Source organism: Mesoplodon mirus, assembly GCF_964341445.2.
Source record: "Mesoplodon mirus genome assembly, chromosome: 6".
In the NCBI taxonomy this organism is placed as follows: Eukaryota; Metazoa; Chordata; class Mammalia; order Artiodactyla; family Ziphiidae; genus Mesoplodon; species Mesoplodon mirus.
The window spans coordinates 76,245,940-76,262,530 of record NC_138982.1 but is presented as its reverse complement, the minus strand read 5'-3'; the positions used below and the strand labels follow the sequence as shown (position 1 = coordinate 76,262,530).

The window sequence follows — 16,591 nt, the reverse complement described above, 5'->3', positions numbered from 1 at the left end:
CTCTGCGGCTGCTTCCCACTATCTATCTACCTTACGTTTGGTAGTGTATATATGTCCATGCCTCTCTTTTGCTTTGTCACAGCTTACCTTTCCCCCTCCCCATATCCTCAAGTCCATTCTCAAGTAGGTCTGTGTCTTTATTCCCGTTTTACCCCTAGGTTCTTCATGACGTTTTTTTTTAATTCCGTATATATGTGTTAGCATACGGTATTTGTCTTTCTCTTTCTGACTTACTTCACTCTGTATGACAGACTCTAGGTCTATCCACCTCATTACAAATAGCTCAGTTTCATTTCTTTTTATGGCTGAGTAATATTCCATTGTATATATGTGCCACATCTTCTTTATCCATTCATCCGATGATGGACACTTAGGTTGTTTCCAGCTCCTGGCTATTGTGAATAGAGCTGCAATGAACATTTTGGTACATGTCTCTTCTTGAATTATGGTTTTCTCAGGGTATATGCCCAGTAGTGGGATTGCTGGGTCATATGGTAGTTCTATTTGTAGTTTTTTAAGGAACCTCCATACTGTTCTCCATAGTGGCTGTACCAATTCACATTCCCACCAGCAGTGCAAGAGTGTTCCCTTTTCTCCACACCCTCTCCAGCATTTATTGTTTCTAGATTTCTTGATGACGGCCATTCTGACTGGTGTGAGATGATATCTCATTGTAGTTTTGATTTGCATTTCTCTAATGATTAATGATGTTGAGCATTCTTTCATGTGTTTGTTGGCAGTGTGTATATCTGCTTTGGAGAAATGCCTATTTAAGTCTTCTGCCCATTTTTGGATTGGGTTTTTTGTTTTTTTGCTATTGAGCTGCATGAGCTGTTTATAAATTTTGGAGATTAATCCTTTGCCAGTTGCTTCATTTGCAAATATTTTCTCCCATTCTGAGGGTTGTCTTTTGGTCTTGTTTATGGTTTCCTTTGCTGTGCAAAAGCTTTGAAGTTTCATTAGGTCCCATTTGTTTATCTTTGTTTTTATTTCCATTTCTCTAGGAGGTGGGTCCAAAAGGATCTTGCTGTGATTTATGTCATAGAGTGTTCTGCCTATGTTTTCCTCTAAGAGTTTGATAGTTTCTGGCCTTACACTTAAGTCTTTAATCCATTTTGAGCTTATTTTTGTGTATGGTGTTAGGGAATGATCTAATCTCAAACTTTTACATGTCCCTGTCCAGTTTTCCCAGCACCACTTATTGAAGAGGCTATCCTTTCTCCACTGACATTCCTGCCTCCTTTATCAAAGATAAGTTGGCCATATGTGCGTGGGTTTATCTCTGGGCTTTCTATCCTGATCCACTGATCTATCTTTCTGTTTTTATGCCAGTACCACACTGTCTTAATTACTGTAGCTTTGTAGTATAGTCTGAAGTCAGGGAGCCTGATTCCTCCAGCTCCGTTTTTCGTTCTCAAGATTGCTTTGGCTATTCGGGGTCTTTTGTTTTTCCAAACCAATTTTGAAATGTTTTGTTCTAGTTCTGTGAAAAATGCCAGTGGTAGTTTGATAGGGATTGCATTGAATCTGTAGATTGCTTTGGGTAGTAGAGTCATTTTCACAATATTGATTCTTCCAATCCAGGAGCATGGTATATCTCTCCATCTATTTGTATCATCTTTAATTTCTTTCATCAGTGTCTTATAATTTTCTGCATACAGGTCTTTTGTCTCCTTAGGTAGGTTTATTCCTAGATATTTTATTCTTTTTGTTGCAATGGTAAATGGGAGTGTTTTCTTGATTTCATTTTCAGATTTTTCATCATTAGTGTACAGGAATGCCAGAGATTTCTGTACATTAATTTTGTATCCTGCTACTTTACCAAATTCATTGATTAGCTCTAGTAGTTTTTCGGTAGCATCTTTAGGATTCTCTATGTATAGTATCATGTCATCTGCAAACAGTGACAGCTTTACTTCTTCTTTTCCAATTTGGATTCCTTTTATTTCCTTTTCTTCTCTGATTGCTGTGGCTAAAACTTCCAAAACTAGGTTGAATAAGAGTGGTGAGAGTGGGCAGCCTTGTCTTGTTCCTGATCTTAGTGGAAATGGTTTCAGTTTTTCACCATTGAGGACAATGTTGGCTGTGGGTTTGTCATATATGGCCTTTATTATGTTGAGGAAAGATCCCTCTATGCCTACTTTCTGCAGGGTTTTTATCATAAATGGGTGTTGAATTTTGTCAAAAGCTTTCTGTGCATCTATTGAGATGATCATATGGTTTTTCTCCTTCAACTTGTTAATATGGTGTATCACATTGATTGATTTGCATATATTGAAGAATGCTTGCATTCCTGGAATAAACCCCACTTGATCATGGTGTACGATCCTTTTAATGTGCTGTTGGATTCTGTTTGCTAGTATTTTGTTGAGGATTTTTGCATCTATGTTCATCAGTGATATTGGCCTGTAGTTTTCTTTCTTTGTGACATCCTTGCCTGGTTTTGGTATCAAGGTGATGGTGGCCTCGTAGAATGAGTTTGGGAGTGTTCCTTCTTCTGATATTGTTTGGAAGAGTTTGAGAAGGATGGGTGTTAGCTCTTCTCTAAATGTTTGATAGAATTCGCCTGTGAAGCCATCTGGTCCTGGGCTTTTGTTTGATGGAAGATTTTTAATCACAGTTTCCATTTCAGTGCTTGTGATTGGTCTATTCATATTTTCTATTTCTTCCTGATTCAGTCTTGGCAGGTTGTGCATTTGTAAGAATTTGTCCATTTCTTCCAGGTTGTCCATTTTATTGGCATAGAGTTGCTTATAGTAATCTCTCATGATCTTTTGTATTTCTGCAGTGTCAGTTGTTACTTCTCCTTTTTCATTTCTAATTCTATTGATTTGAGCCTTCTCCCTTCTTTTCTTGATGAGTCTGGCTAATGGTTTGTCAATTTTGTTTATCTTCTCAAAGAACCAGCTTTTAGTTTTATTGATCTTTGCTATCGTTTCCTTCATTTCTTTTTCATTTATTTCTGATCTGATCTTTATGATTTCTTTCCTTCTGCTAGCTTTGGGGGTTTTTTGTTCTTCTTTCTCTAATTGCTTTAGGTGCAGGGTCAGGTTGTTTACTCGAAATGTTTCCTGTTTCTTAAGGTGGGATTGTATTGCTATAAACTTCCCCCTTAGAACTGCTGTTGCTGCGTCCCATAGGTTTTGGGTCGTCGTGTCTCCATTGTCATTTGTTTCTAGGTATTTTTTAATTTCCTCTTTGATTTCTTCAGTGATCACTTCGTTATTGAGTAGTGTATTGTTTAGCCTCCATGTGTTTGTATTTTTTACAGATCTTTTCCTGTAATTGATGTCTAGTCTCATAGCATTGTGGTCAGAAAAGATACTTGATACAATTTCAATTTTCTTAAATTTACCAAGGCTTGATTTGTGACCCAAGATATGATCTATCCTGGAGAATGTTCCATGAGTACTTGATAAAAATGTGTATTCTGTTGTTTTTGGATGGAATGTCCTATAAATATCAATTAAGTCCATCTTGTTTAATGTATCATTTAAAGCTTGTGTTTCCTTATTTATTTTCATTTTGGATGATCTGTCCATTGGTGAAAGTGGGGTGTTAAAGTCCCCTACTATGATTGTGTTACTGTCGATTTCCCCTTTTATGGCTGTTAGTATTTGCCTTATGTATTGAGGTGCACGTATGTTGGGTGCATAAATATTTACAATTGTTATATCTTCTTCTTGGATCGATCCCTTTATCGTTATGTAGTGTCCTTCTTTGTCTCTTCTAATAGTCTTTATTTTAAAGTGTATTTTGTCTGATATAAGAATTGCTACTCCAGCTTTCTTTTGATTTCCATTTGAATGGAATATCTTTTTCCATCCCCTTACTTTCAATCTGTATGTGTCTCTAGGTCTGAAGTGGGTCTCTTGTAGACAGCATATATATGGGTCTTGTTTTTGTATGCATTCAGCCACTCTGTGTCTTTTGGTGGGAGCATTTAGTCCATTTACATTTAAGGTAATTATTGATATGTATGTTCCTATTCCCATTTCCTTAATTGCTTTGGGTTCGTTATTGTAGGTATATTCCTTCTGTTGTGTTTCTTGCCTAGAGAAGTTCCTTTAGCATTTGTTGTAAGTCTGGTTTGGTGGTGCTGAACTCTCTCAGCTTTTGCTTGTCTGTAAATGTTTTAATTTCTCCATCAAATCTGAATGAGATCCTTGCTGGGTAGAGTAATCTTGATTGCAGGTTTCTCTCCTTCATCACTTTAATTATGTCCTGCCACTCCCTTCTGGCTTGTAGAGTTTCTGCTGAGAGATCAGCTGTTAACCTGATGGGGATTCCCTTGTGTGTCATTTGTTGTTTTTCCCTTGCTGCTTTTAATATGATTTCTTTGTGTTTAATTTTTGACAGTTTGATTAATATGTGTCTTGACATATTTCTCCTTGGATTTATTCTGTATGGGACTCTCTGTGCCTCCTGGACTTAATTAACTCTTTCCTTTCCTATATTAGGGAAGTTTTCAACTGTAATCTCTTCAAATATTTTCTCAGTCCCTTTCTTTTTCTCTTCGTCTTCTGGATCCCCTATAATTCGAATGTTGGTGCGTTTAATGTTGTCCCAGAGTTCTCTGAGACTGTCCTCTGTTCTTTTCATTCTTTTTTCTTTATTTTGCTCTGCATCAGTTATTTCCACTATTTTATCTTCCACCTCACTTATCCGTTCTTCTGCCTCAGTTATTCTGCTATTGATCCCATCTAGAGTATTTTTCGTTTCATTTATTGTGTTTTTAATCGATGCTTGATTCATCTTTCGTTCTTCTAAGTCCTTGTTAAGTGTTTCTTGCATTTTGTCTATTCTATTTCCAAGATTTTGGATCTTGGAAATAGAATCTTGGATCATCTTTACTATCATTATTCTGAATTCTTTTTCAGGTAGACTGCCTATTACCTCTTCATTTGTTAGGTCTGGTAGGTTTTTATCTTGCTCCTTCACCTGCTGTGTATTTTTCTGTCTTCTCATTTTGCTTATGTTACTGTGTTTGGGGTCTCCTTTTTGCAGGCTGCAGCTTCGTAGTTCCCATTGTTTTTGGTGTCTGACCCCAGTGGCTAAGGTTGTCAAGTATTTATTTAAGTCCTTCATCTAAAACAGCAGCTATCTGAGTATTTCTGCTACTCACTACCTAGGGCTTAGAAGATTTCATGTGCAATCAAGACAAAGTCTTACAGTAGAAGTTCCTTTCAGTAAGAGAGGACACCCTTTCTGCAATCTTAGAAATGAAGATGTTAATACTTGACTTCACACAATTGGACATAATTTAAAACTGTAACGTACTTTTCTGCTTGCTTTATTTGTAAATGTTGATCCTAGCACTGAGAATCTCAAAGCTTTTCCTATTTTCTTATTTCACAACTCCTAAGGCATGTGCAAAAGGAAAGGTAATAAAGGACAATATTTTCAAGATAAAACATGATTCATAAAGGTGACAGCTATGCCATATGTGAGCAGTGATTAACAGCTGCAGAGTCTGCTAACGGCTTTTTAAAAACAAAGTGATAAAGCAGATTTTCCTATTATTGATATTTTGTGTTTTGGTGCTTGCTCAAGTGCATGCCCTGAGTTTTCTAGGCTTCATTTTATTCTGTAGAAATTGAATCACTGTTCATGCCCCAGCAGGGCTGTGTTGGGGCTTACTTAACTATTTCACACAGCTCCCTGGTTATTCTTCCGGTGATATTTTAAGTTTCAAGACAATGATATGGTGTATTAAAACCATAACCTACACTTCTTATTTCTGGAGACTGCAATTGGATGGACAGAGGGCAGAGTATTTCCGAGGCTTGCTCATTTGGAATTGGTTTAATTTAGAGCAATGATGAGAGTGGGCATGTGCTTATTGAAGTATCACACGTTTCGATGGTCTTCCCCTGCCATCCCCAGCAGATCCACTGCAGGCCTGGTGGGGACAGACAGACACACAGGCCCAAAGACCGATTGCCTTTGAGATGAGGGGGTGGAAGGGGAAGAAAGCTCCTGTTTCAAAATTGAGTTGTCATCTTAGCGAGATCGGTTAATTCTAGGAAATGCATCTTCATGAAATTCTGTTGTCTTTGGCAAATAACCAAGCCCATTTTCTCTGATTGAGAAGCCCCTGATCACTTGCCTTGTATAGGTGGTAGTTTTCCTCTCGTTTGGATCACAGTTCCCTTGGAGAATGTACTGAAAGCTATGGATTCTCTCACCTGAAAATTGAACACACCTATTTGTACACAGAAGTCTGCAACAAACTTCAGGAATTTATGGACCTCCCTGAAGCAGAGACCTTCTCCTTTTCCCATCAAGAACCCCTTCATTGTTTCTTCAATGGATGTGTTCTCGATGGTAAATTTCTTTAAAAAAATACCTACATTAAACTCATGACATGGTAGCATTTCTATTAGAGGGAAAGGGAGCAGTAGAGCTGGGGATATTTTGTTACCATAAGGAGCTGTGCCTTGTGCTGTCTGGGGGACGCTCTGAATTGAGTGTCTGGCTCCTTGGGGGTGCTTAGAGGAAGGGAGTGCAGGAGGGGCGAGGGTAGTGCCTGGGGGTTGGCAGTGTGGGAGGCATGGCTGCATGCCAGTGAATGTCCTCAGGGGCACTTCCCACCCCCACCCTGTGGAGCCCAGGAGCCCCGATTCCCTGATGGGCTACCCAGGAAGCTGGTGGGCAGGGTGTGTCATGTGATGCCTTGGCACAAATAAGAGGAGAAGGCCTCCTGTCGCACTCCTGGCGGAGGGCCAGTAGTGCTCAGGCTTTTGCCCAGAAGTCCTCCAGAGCTCCAAGCCCTGGGCCATGAGACACAGCCTTTCTTGGGCTGGCTTCCCTGGACTAGGGTTGTGTGCTCACAGGAGATGGTGGGTGCTGACCAGTAAAGCAAATTGGTCTTGGAAGTGGTTCACACACACGTTTATGCAGGTGCATCAGGCAACCTGGAACTCGGTGCTTGGTGCTCTGTAAGGTCCCAAGAGATATTTTGGAAATAGAGAGGTAACAAGAATAAACATGGAAGACCCGGAAGGTCAAGGCTAAGACTTGTCCTCCATCCCTTTCTTTCCCTCTTTTTTCACCCTCCCTCCCCTTCCTCCTGCTCCTTCCTCCATCCATCTTTCTTTCCTTCCTTTCTTCCATTCTTCTCTCCTCCTTCCCTCCTTTTTTCCTTCATCCTTCCCTATTTTTCTCTCCACTCCTCACTTTCTTCCCTTTATCATTTCCTTTAATCTTTTCTTCCTTTCCTAACCTTCCTTCCATTCAACAGACGAGTTCAGGTGTCTGCTGGGTGCTGTTGGTTCTTAGCTGGTGTGGAATTTTGGTGCCCTTTATGTCATGACGGGTCCACCCTCATGCTACCAGGGAACATTTTTTTACTTTGTTAACTTCCTCTGCTCCTTCCTTCCTTCATCAGCTAGCATATATCAAACAGCTGCCTTAGAGAAAAAAGCTAAAATGATAATGGACTTCACTTTCAGGAAGGAAGGTTAAAATCAAATTTAGGAATCAAGGTACAAGTATGTGAAAAGCCAAATAATAGTGGAATAATTACATGATGTCTTGAAACAAGAAGGTGAGATGCCGGAAGACAGCCTGAACATTTTTTTTTTTTCTCCCACCCTCCCCATCCCACCCCTCCAGGCGGTCACAAAACAACAAGCTGATCTCCCTGTGCTCTGCGGCTGCTTCCCACTATCTATCTACCTTACGTTTGGTAGTGTATATATGTCCATGCCTCTCTTTCTCTTTGTCACAGCTTACCCTTCCCCCTCCCCATATCCTCAAGTCCATTCTCAAGTAGGTCTGTGTCTTTATTCCCGTTTTACCCCTAGGTTCTTCATGACATTTTTTTTTAAATTCCATATATATGTGTTGGCATATAGTACCTGTCTTTCTCTTTCTGACTTACTTCACTCTGTATGACAGACTCTAGGTCTATCCACCTCATTACAAATAGCTCAGTTTCGTTTCTTTTTATGGCTGAGTAATATTCCATTGCATATATGTGCCACATCTTCTTTATCCATTCATCCGATGATGGACACTTAGGTTGTTTCCAGCTCCGGGCTATTGTGAATAGAGCTGCAATGAACATTTTGGTACATGTTTCTTTTTGAATTATGGTTTTCTCAGGGTATATGCCCAGTATATGCCAGTATATGCCCAGTAGTGGGATTGCTGGGTCATAGTTCTATTTTTAGTTTTTTAAGGAGCCTCCATACTGTTCTCCATAGTGGCTGTACCAATTCACATTCCCACCAGCAGTGCAAGAGTGTTCCCTTTTCTCCACACCCTCTCCAGCATTTATTGTTTCTAGATTTCTTGATGACGGCCATTCTGACTGGTGTGAGATGATATCTCATTGTAGTTTTGATTTGCATTTCTCTAATGATTAATGATGTTGAGCATTCTTTCATGTGTTTGTTGGCAGTGTGTATATCTGCTTTGGAGAAATGCCTATTTAAGTCTTCTGCCCATTTTTGGATTGGGTTTTTTGTTTTTTTGCTATTGAGCTGCATGAGCTGTTTATAAATTTTGGAGATTAATCCTTTGCCAGTTGCTTCATTTGCAAATATTTTCTCCCATTCTGAGGGTTGTCTTTTGGTCTTGTTTATGGTTTCCTTTGCTGTGCAAAAGCTTTGAAGTTTCATTAGGTCCCATGTGTTTATCTTTGTTTTTATTTCCATTTCTCTAGGAGGTGGGTCCAAAAGGATCTTGCTGTGATTTATGTCATAGAGTGTTCTGCCTATGTTTTCCTCTAAGAGTTTGATAGTTTCTGGCCTTACATTTAGGTCTTTAATCCATTTTGAGCTTATTTTTGTGTATGGTGTTAGGGAATGATCTAATCTCATACTTTTACATGTCCCTGTCCAGTTTTCCCAGCACCACTTATTGAAGAGGCTGTCCTTTCTCCACTGTACATTCCTGCCTCCTTTATCAAAGATAAGTTGGCCATATGTGCGTGGGTTTATCTCTGGGCTTTCTATCCTGTTGCATTGATCTATCTTTCTGTTTTTGTGCCAGTACCACACTGTCTTGATTACTGTAGCTTTGTAGTATAGTCTGAAGTCAGGGAGCCTGATTCCTCCAGCTCCGTTTTTCGTTCTCAAGATTGCTTTGGCTATTCGGGGTCTTTTGTTTTTCCAAACCAATTTTGAAATGTTTTGTTCTAGTTCTGTGAAAGATGCCAGTGGTTGTTTGATAGGGATTGCATTGAATCTGTAGATTGCTTTGGGTAGTAGAGTCATTTTCACAATATTGATTCTTCCAATCCAGGAGCATGGTATATCTCTCCATCTATTTGTATCATCTTTAATTTCTTTCATCAGTGCCTTATAATTTTCTGCATACAGGTCTTTTGTCTCCTTAGGTAGGTTTATTCCTAGATATTTTATTCTTTTTTTTGCAGTGGTAAATGGGAGTATTTTCTTGATTTCATTTTCAGATTTTTCATCATTAGTGTAGAGTAATGCCAGAGATTTCTGTGAATTAATTTTGTATCCTGCTACTTTACCAAATTCATTGATTAGCTCTAGTAGTTTTCTGGTAGCATCTTTAGGATTCTTTATGTATAGTATCATGTCATCTGCAAACAGTGACAGCTTTACTTCTTCTTTTCCAATTTGGATTCCTTTTATTTCCTTTTCTTCTCTGATTGCTGTGGCTAAAACTTCCAAAACTAGGTTGAATAAGAGTGGTGAGAGTGGGCAGCCTTGTCTTGTTCCTGATCTTAGTGGAAATGGTTTCAGTTTTTCACCATTGAGGACGATGTTGGCTGTGGGTTTGTCATATATGGCCTTTATTATGTTGAGGAAAGTTCCCTCTATGCCTACTTTCTGCAGGGTTTTTATCATAAATGGGTGTTGAATTTTGTCAAAAGCTTTCTCTGCATCTATTGAGATGATCATATGGTTTTTCTTCTTTAATTTGTTAATATGGTGTATCACATTGATTGATTTGCATATATTGAAGAATCCTTGCATTCCTGGAATAAACCCCACTTGATCATGGTGTATGATCCTTTTAATGTGCTGTTGGATTCTGTTTGCTAGTATTTTGTTGAGGATTTTTGCATCTATGTTCATCAGTGATATTGGCCTGTAGTTTTCTTTCTTTGTGACATCCTTGCCTGGTTTTGGTATCAAGGTGATGGTGGCCTCGTAGAATGAGTTTGGGAGTGTTCCTTCCTCTGATATTGTTTGGAAGAGTTTGAGAAGGATGGGTGTTAGCTCTTCTCTAAATGTTTGATAGAATTCGCCTGTGAAGCCATCTGGTCCTGGGCTTTTGTTTGTTGGAAGATTTTTAATCACAGTTTCCATTTCAGTGCTTGTGATTGGTCTATTCATATTTTCTATTTCTTCCTGAGTCAGTCTTGGCAGGTTGTGCATTTGTAAGAATTTGTCCATTTCTTCCAGGTTGTCCATTTTATTGGCATAGAGTTGCTTGTAGTAATCTCTTATGATCTTTTGTATTTCTGCAGTGTCAGTTGTTACTTCTCCCTTTTCATTTCTAATTCTATTGATTTGAGTCTTCTCCCTTCTTTTCTTGATGAGTCTGGCTAATGGTTTGTCAATTTTGTTTATCTTCTCAAAGAACCAGCTTTTAGTTTGGTTGATCTTTGCTATCGTTTCCTTCATTTCTTTTTCATTTATTTCTGATCTGATCTTTATGATTTCTTTCCTTCTGCTAACTTTGGGGTTTTTTTGTTCTTCCTTCTCTAATTGCTTTAGGTGCAGGGTCAGGTTGTTTACTCGAAATGTTTCCTGTTTCTTAAGGTGGGATTGTATTGCTATAAACTTCCCCCTTAGAACTGCTTTTCCTGCGTCCCATAGGTTTTGGGTCGTCGTGTCTCCATTGTCATTTGTTTCTAGGTATTTTTTAATTTCCTCTTTGATTTCTTCAGTGATCACTTCGTTATTGAGTAGTGTATTGTTTAGCCTCCATGTGTTTGTATTTTTTACAGATCTTTTCCTGTAATTGATGTCTAGTCTCATAGCATTGTGGTCAGAAAAGATACTTGATAAAATTTCAATTTTCTTAAATTTACCAAGGCTTGATTTGTGACCCAAGGTATGATCTATCCTGGAGAATGTTCCATGAGCACTTGAGAAAAATGTGTATTCTGTTGTTTTTGGATGGAATGTCCTATAAATATCAATTAAGTCCATCTTGTTTAATGTATCATTTAAAGCTTGTGTTTCCTTATTTATTTTCATTTTGGATGATCTGTCCATTGGTGAAAGTGGGGTGTTGAAGTCCCCTACTATGATTGTGTTACTGTCGATTTCCCCTTTTATGGCTGTTAGTATTTGCCTTATGTATTGAGGTGCTCCTATGTTGGGTGCATAAATATTTACAATTGTTATATCTTCTTCTTGGATCGATCCCTTTATCATTATGTAGTGTCCTTCTTTGTCTCTTCTAATAGTCTTTATTTTAAAGTCTATTTTGTCTGATATAAGAATTGCTACTCCAGCTTTCTTTTGATTTCCATTTGAATGGAATATCTTTTTCCATCCCCTTACTTTCAATCTGTATGTGTCTCTAGGTCTGAAGTGGGTCTCTTGTAGACAGCATATATATGGGTCTTGTTTTTGTATGCATTCAGCCACTCTGTGTCTTTTGGTGGGAGCATTTAGTCCATTTACATTTAAGGTAATTATTGATATGTATGTTCCTATTCCCATTTCCTTAATTGCTTTGGGTTCGTTATTGTAGGTATATTCCTTCTGTTGTGTTTCTTGCCTAGAGAAGTTCCTTTAGCATTTGTTGTAAAGCTGGTTTGGTGGTGCTGAACTCTCTCAGCTTTTGCTTGTCTGTAAACGTTTTAATTTCTCCATCAAATCTGAATGAGATCCTTGCTGGGTAGAGTAATCTTGATTGCAGGTTTCTCTCCTTCATCACTTTAATTATGTCCTGCCACTCCCTTCTGGCTTGTAGAGTTTCTGCTGAGGGATCAGCTGTTAACCTGATGGGGATTCCCTTGTGTGTTATTTGTTGTTTTTCCCTTGCTGCTTTTAATATGATTTCTTTGTGTTTAATTTTTGACAGTTTGATTAATATGTGTCTTGGTGTATTTCTCCTTGGATTTATTCTGTATGGGACTCTCTGTGCCTCCTGGACTTGATTAACTATTTCCTTTCCCATGTTGGGGAAGTTTTCAACTATAATCTCTTCAAATATTTTCTCAGTCCCTTTCTTTTTTTCTTCTTCTTCTGGAACCCCTATAATTCGAATGTTGGTGCGTTTAATGTTGTCCCAGAGGTCTCTGAGACTGTCCTCTGTTCTTTTCATTCTTTTTTCTTTAGTTTGCTCTGCATCAGTTATTTCCACTATTTTATCTTCCACTTCACTTATCCGTTCTTCTGCCTCAGTTATTCTGCTATTGATCCCATCTAGAGTATTTTTCATTTCATTTATTGTGTTTTTAATCGATGCTTGATTCATCTTTAGCTCTTCTTGGTCCTTGTTAACTGTTTCTTGCATTTTGTCTATTCTGTTTCCAAGATTTTGGATCTTGGAAATAGAATCTTGGATCATCTTTACTATCATTATTCTGAATTCTTTTTCAGGTAGACTGCCTATTACCTCTTCATTTGTTAGGTCTGGTAGGTTTTTATCTTGCTCCTTCACCTGCTGTGTGTTTTTCTGTCTTCTCATTTTGTTTATCTTACTGTGTTTGGGGTCTCCTTTTTGCAGGCTGCAGATTCTTAGTTCCCGTTGTTTTTGGTGTCTGTTCCCAGTGGCTAAGGTTGTTTCAGTAGGTTGTGTAGGCTTCCTGGTGGGGGGGACTAATGCTTATGTTCTGGTGGTTGAGGCTCGATCTTGTCTTTCTGGTGGACAGGTCGACGTCTGGTGGTGTGTTTTGGGGTGCCTGTGGCCTTATTATGTTTTTAGGTAGCCTCTCTGCTAATGGGTGGGGTTGTGTTCCTTCCTTGCTAGTTGCTTGGCATAGGGTGACCAGCACTGTAGCTTGCTGGTTGTTGACTGAAGCTGGGTGCTGGTGTTGAGTTGGAGATCTCTGGGAGATTTTCGCTGCTTGATATTATGTGGAGCTGGGAGGTCTCTTGTGGACCCGTGTCCTGAAGTTGGCTCTCCCACTTCAGAGGCACAGCACTGACTCCTGGCTGCAGCACCAAGAGCCTTTCATCCACCCGGGTCAGAATAACAGGGAGAAAAAGTAGAAAGAAAGAATTAGTAGAAGAAAGAAAGAGAGAGGGAAAGAAAGGAAGAAGGGAAGAAAGGAAGGAAGGAAGGAGGGAGGGAGGGAGGAATGAAAGCAAAAGGAAGAGTGAATGGAAGAAGGGAGGGAGGGAGGGAGGAAAGAAAGAAAGAAAGAAAGACAGGAGGGAGGGAGGGAGGAAGGAAAGAAAAAGAAAGTGGAAAGAAGAAGTGTGGGAGGGAGGGAGGGAGGGAGGAAAGAAAAAGAAAGAAGGAAAGGAGGAGCGGAGGGAGGGAGGGAGGAAGGGAAGGTAGGAAAAAAAGAAAGAGCAGGTAAAGTAAAATAGAATAAAGTATGAAATATAGTAGCGTTATTAAAATTAAAAAGTAATTATTGAAAAAAAAACCGGACAGATAGAACCCTGGGACATATGGTGGAAGCAAAGCTATACAGAGAGAATCTTAAACAGAAGATTACATATACACATTCACAAAAAGAGAGCAGGGGGAAAAATCAAAAATCTTGCTCTCCAAGTCCACCTCCTCTATTTGGGATAATTCGTTGTAAAAAGAGGAAAAGGGCGAGAAGTCTGAAATCTTGCTCTCTAAGTCCACCTCCTTAATTTGGGATAATTCGTTGTAAAAAGAGGAAAAGGGGGGAAAGTCTTAAATCTTGTCCTCAAAGTCCACTTCCTCAATTTGGGATGATTCGCTGTCCATTTATGCACTCCACAGACGCAGGGCACATCAAATGGACCGTGGAGCTTTAGTCCGCTGCCTCCGAGGCTGCACAGAGATTTCCCTGTCTCTTCTCTGCTCTCACAGCTCCCGGGTGTCAGCCTTGGACCTGGCCCCACCTCTGCGCGTAGGTCGCCGGAGGGCGTCCATTCTTCGCTCAGACAGGACGGGTTTAAAGGAGCCGCTGATTCGGGAGCTCTGGCTCACTCAGGCAGAGGGGAGGGAGGGGCGCGTAGTGTGGGGCGGGCCTGCGGCGGCAGAGGCCGGCGTGACGTTGCAGCAGCCCAAGGCGCTCCGTGCGCTTTCCCGGGAAAGCTGTCCCCGGGTCCCGGTACCCCGGCAGTGGCGGGGTGCACAGGCCCCCCGGAAGGCGGGGCGGACAGTGTCCCGCGCTCGCACACAGGCCCCGCGGCGGCGGCGGCAGCAGCAGCCCCAGCGTCCCACGCCCGTCTCCGAGGTCCGCGCCTTTAACCGCGGCTCGCGCCTGTCTCCGGCGCTTCCCCAAGCAGCCCTCTTAATGCCCTCTCCTCGCGCACCAGGAAACAGAAGGGGAAAAAGTCTCTTGCCTCTTCGGCAGCTCCAGACCCTTTCCCCGGACTCCCTCCGGGCTAGCCGTGGTGCACTAACCCCTTCAGGCTCTCTTCCTGCCGCCAGCCCCAGTCCTCTCCCTGTGCTCCGACCCAGCCTGAACATTATTGTTAGATGAGTGAATTGAGACATGTTTGAGTTTAGAGAATGGAGCAGTTTTTATGGGGTGGATGAGTTTGGGAGAGTCTTATAGAGAAGGAGCATAAACTGGGGTTCCAAATAGGATTTTCATATTTGGAAAAGAGAGAAAATTTCAGTCCAGGAAAGGGGAATGATGTGGGTAAAAGCTCAGTAGTGTTGGTCTTTTTCTTTTGTCGCCTACATTTTCCAAGGGAAAGTTCCAGTCCAGGGAACCTCTCTTCCTCTCCTGGTCATGGCCATCTCATCTCCAGGTCTTTATCTTTCCCCACATTTTAAATTCAGCTGTTGATGGGCTCAAGGGAAACACCCAGTTTCTCTCAACCCCTGCCACGATCAGCAGACTGGTCACTTTCTGTTGCACATAAAGAGCTCCTCAGAGGGGATGTTTAAACTGAAGAGAGGGCTTTGAAATGTCATTTCCAGCTTCGTGGCTGAAATTCCAACAATAATTTTTGTCAGCCCTTGGGTGAGCCAGAGCACTGCTTTTAGGGCTCATGGTCTGACATGCTGGAGGTCTCAGAGTGACTGAAGTCAAGGTTTTGGGCTGGAATTCCTGATGCGGCTGGTCCAGTGTGACTGAGTCCAATTCAGGAAACACTCCCATTTTTCTTGCACATTATATGTACATTTAGCTGTTGTTCTTGGATGTTTTCATAGTAGATGGGTGTTATAAGCTGAAGCCAATCCATATTATTTGTTTCCAGTATCCTCAGTCCATGAAGAAATCGTTGATTTTCAGATACCTGATGAGCCTTGATCCTAGCCAGGTGTCTGGGTCTTTCCTGGCAGTGACTTGAGTCAAATATGACCGACATACTGTGGTGACAGCTGGGCTATGGAAGTTGAAGATTCTAAGTTTTTTTCCCTATGAGGCTGGCATTTCTCTGCGATTGTTCCATTGGATCCTTTCCAAGGCTTAGCCTCTTCAGCAACATTGCTAGGGAGATACAGGGTTACTGGGGTACCCCTAGGCTTGTGGACTTTTGATATTTGCCCTTAAGTAAAAGAAATAATCTCTTTACTGAATACTTGCTGGTTGCTCAGAATAGAAATTTTCTCACTGGTATGTTACACTTGATTATTGAAAAGTTCACATTCAGGCATCGTATATGTCGTGTGTGTGTGTATGTGTGTGTATGTGTGTAAAAATAATTCCTTTTCCTTCCAAGGACATTGTGATGATTCTCAGGATATAGTTGATCTTCCCTTCTTTCATCAGATGAAATTGGTTTAAAAGGGTTACCTTGGAGCAGAAAGGAAGGGGGATGATGGTTCTGGTGGTAAACGTAAGCCTCACTGAAAGCTGTCCTAGAATGATATTGTCAAAGGACAATTTTGAAAGTTTTAATTCAGCTTCCCATGTTATAAAAAAGGGAAACCTAGGTCCAGAGATGTGAAGTGATTTGGGCCAAAGTGATGCAATAGATTAAAGATAAACCAGGATCTGAGTACAGGTTCTCTGACTCTGGGAAATAATTACATGTCTGGAATCTTTGCACCCTGTTATCAAAATATGTTAGGCAAAGAAAGCAATGAAAAATAAATATTTGATCAGCAGAATAAAGGAAACAGCTTTGTTCCACTTTTCATTAAGAGTGGTTTGACAGAATTTTTAAGAAAAAATTTTAAAATGGATGATAAAATATATTTCAAGAATACAGAGATCTTTTACAAAGATATATAGGGTTTGTTCAAAAAATATTCTCAGTACAAAAAGCAATCAGACTTATTGCCCACGACATTCTCATAACACAGTATAATGACTTTTGAAGTGTAGAATACTAAGCTAATTAAAAGCTACTCAGTTGCTTGAAAACTATTAAATAACTGTTTTGTGAAAGACAGAAGCCAAGTACACAATATATTAAAAGACAATGGAAGTGCAGTCTTCTCCATATACCATGGGATGCAATCAAAACTGTAATTAGACTACATTTCCTACTCCCAAATGCCAATGTAAGACAAGAAAAAAAAAAGATTAAAATAG

General features: G+C 40.2%; 1 protein-coding gene across 1 annotated transcript in view; it reads left to right on the top strand.

Annotated features, from left to right (window-relative positions):
* The window catches only part of CPNE4 (copine 4), a gene marked incomplete at its 3' end in the record, with an annotated part of 595,946 nt that overhangs the window by 34,253 nt on the left and 545,102 nt on the right, over nucleotides 1–16,591 (top strand). The gene's annotated exons all lie outside the window — the stretch shown is intronic.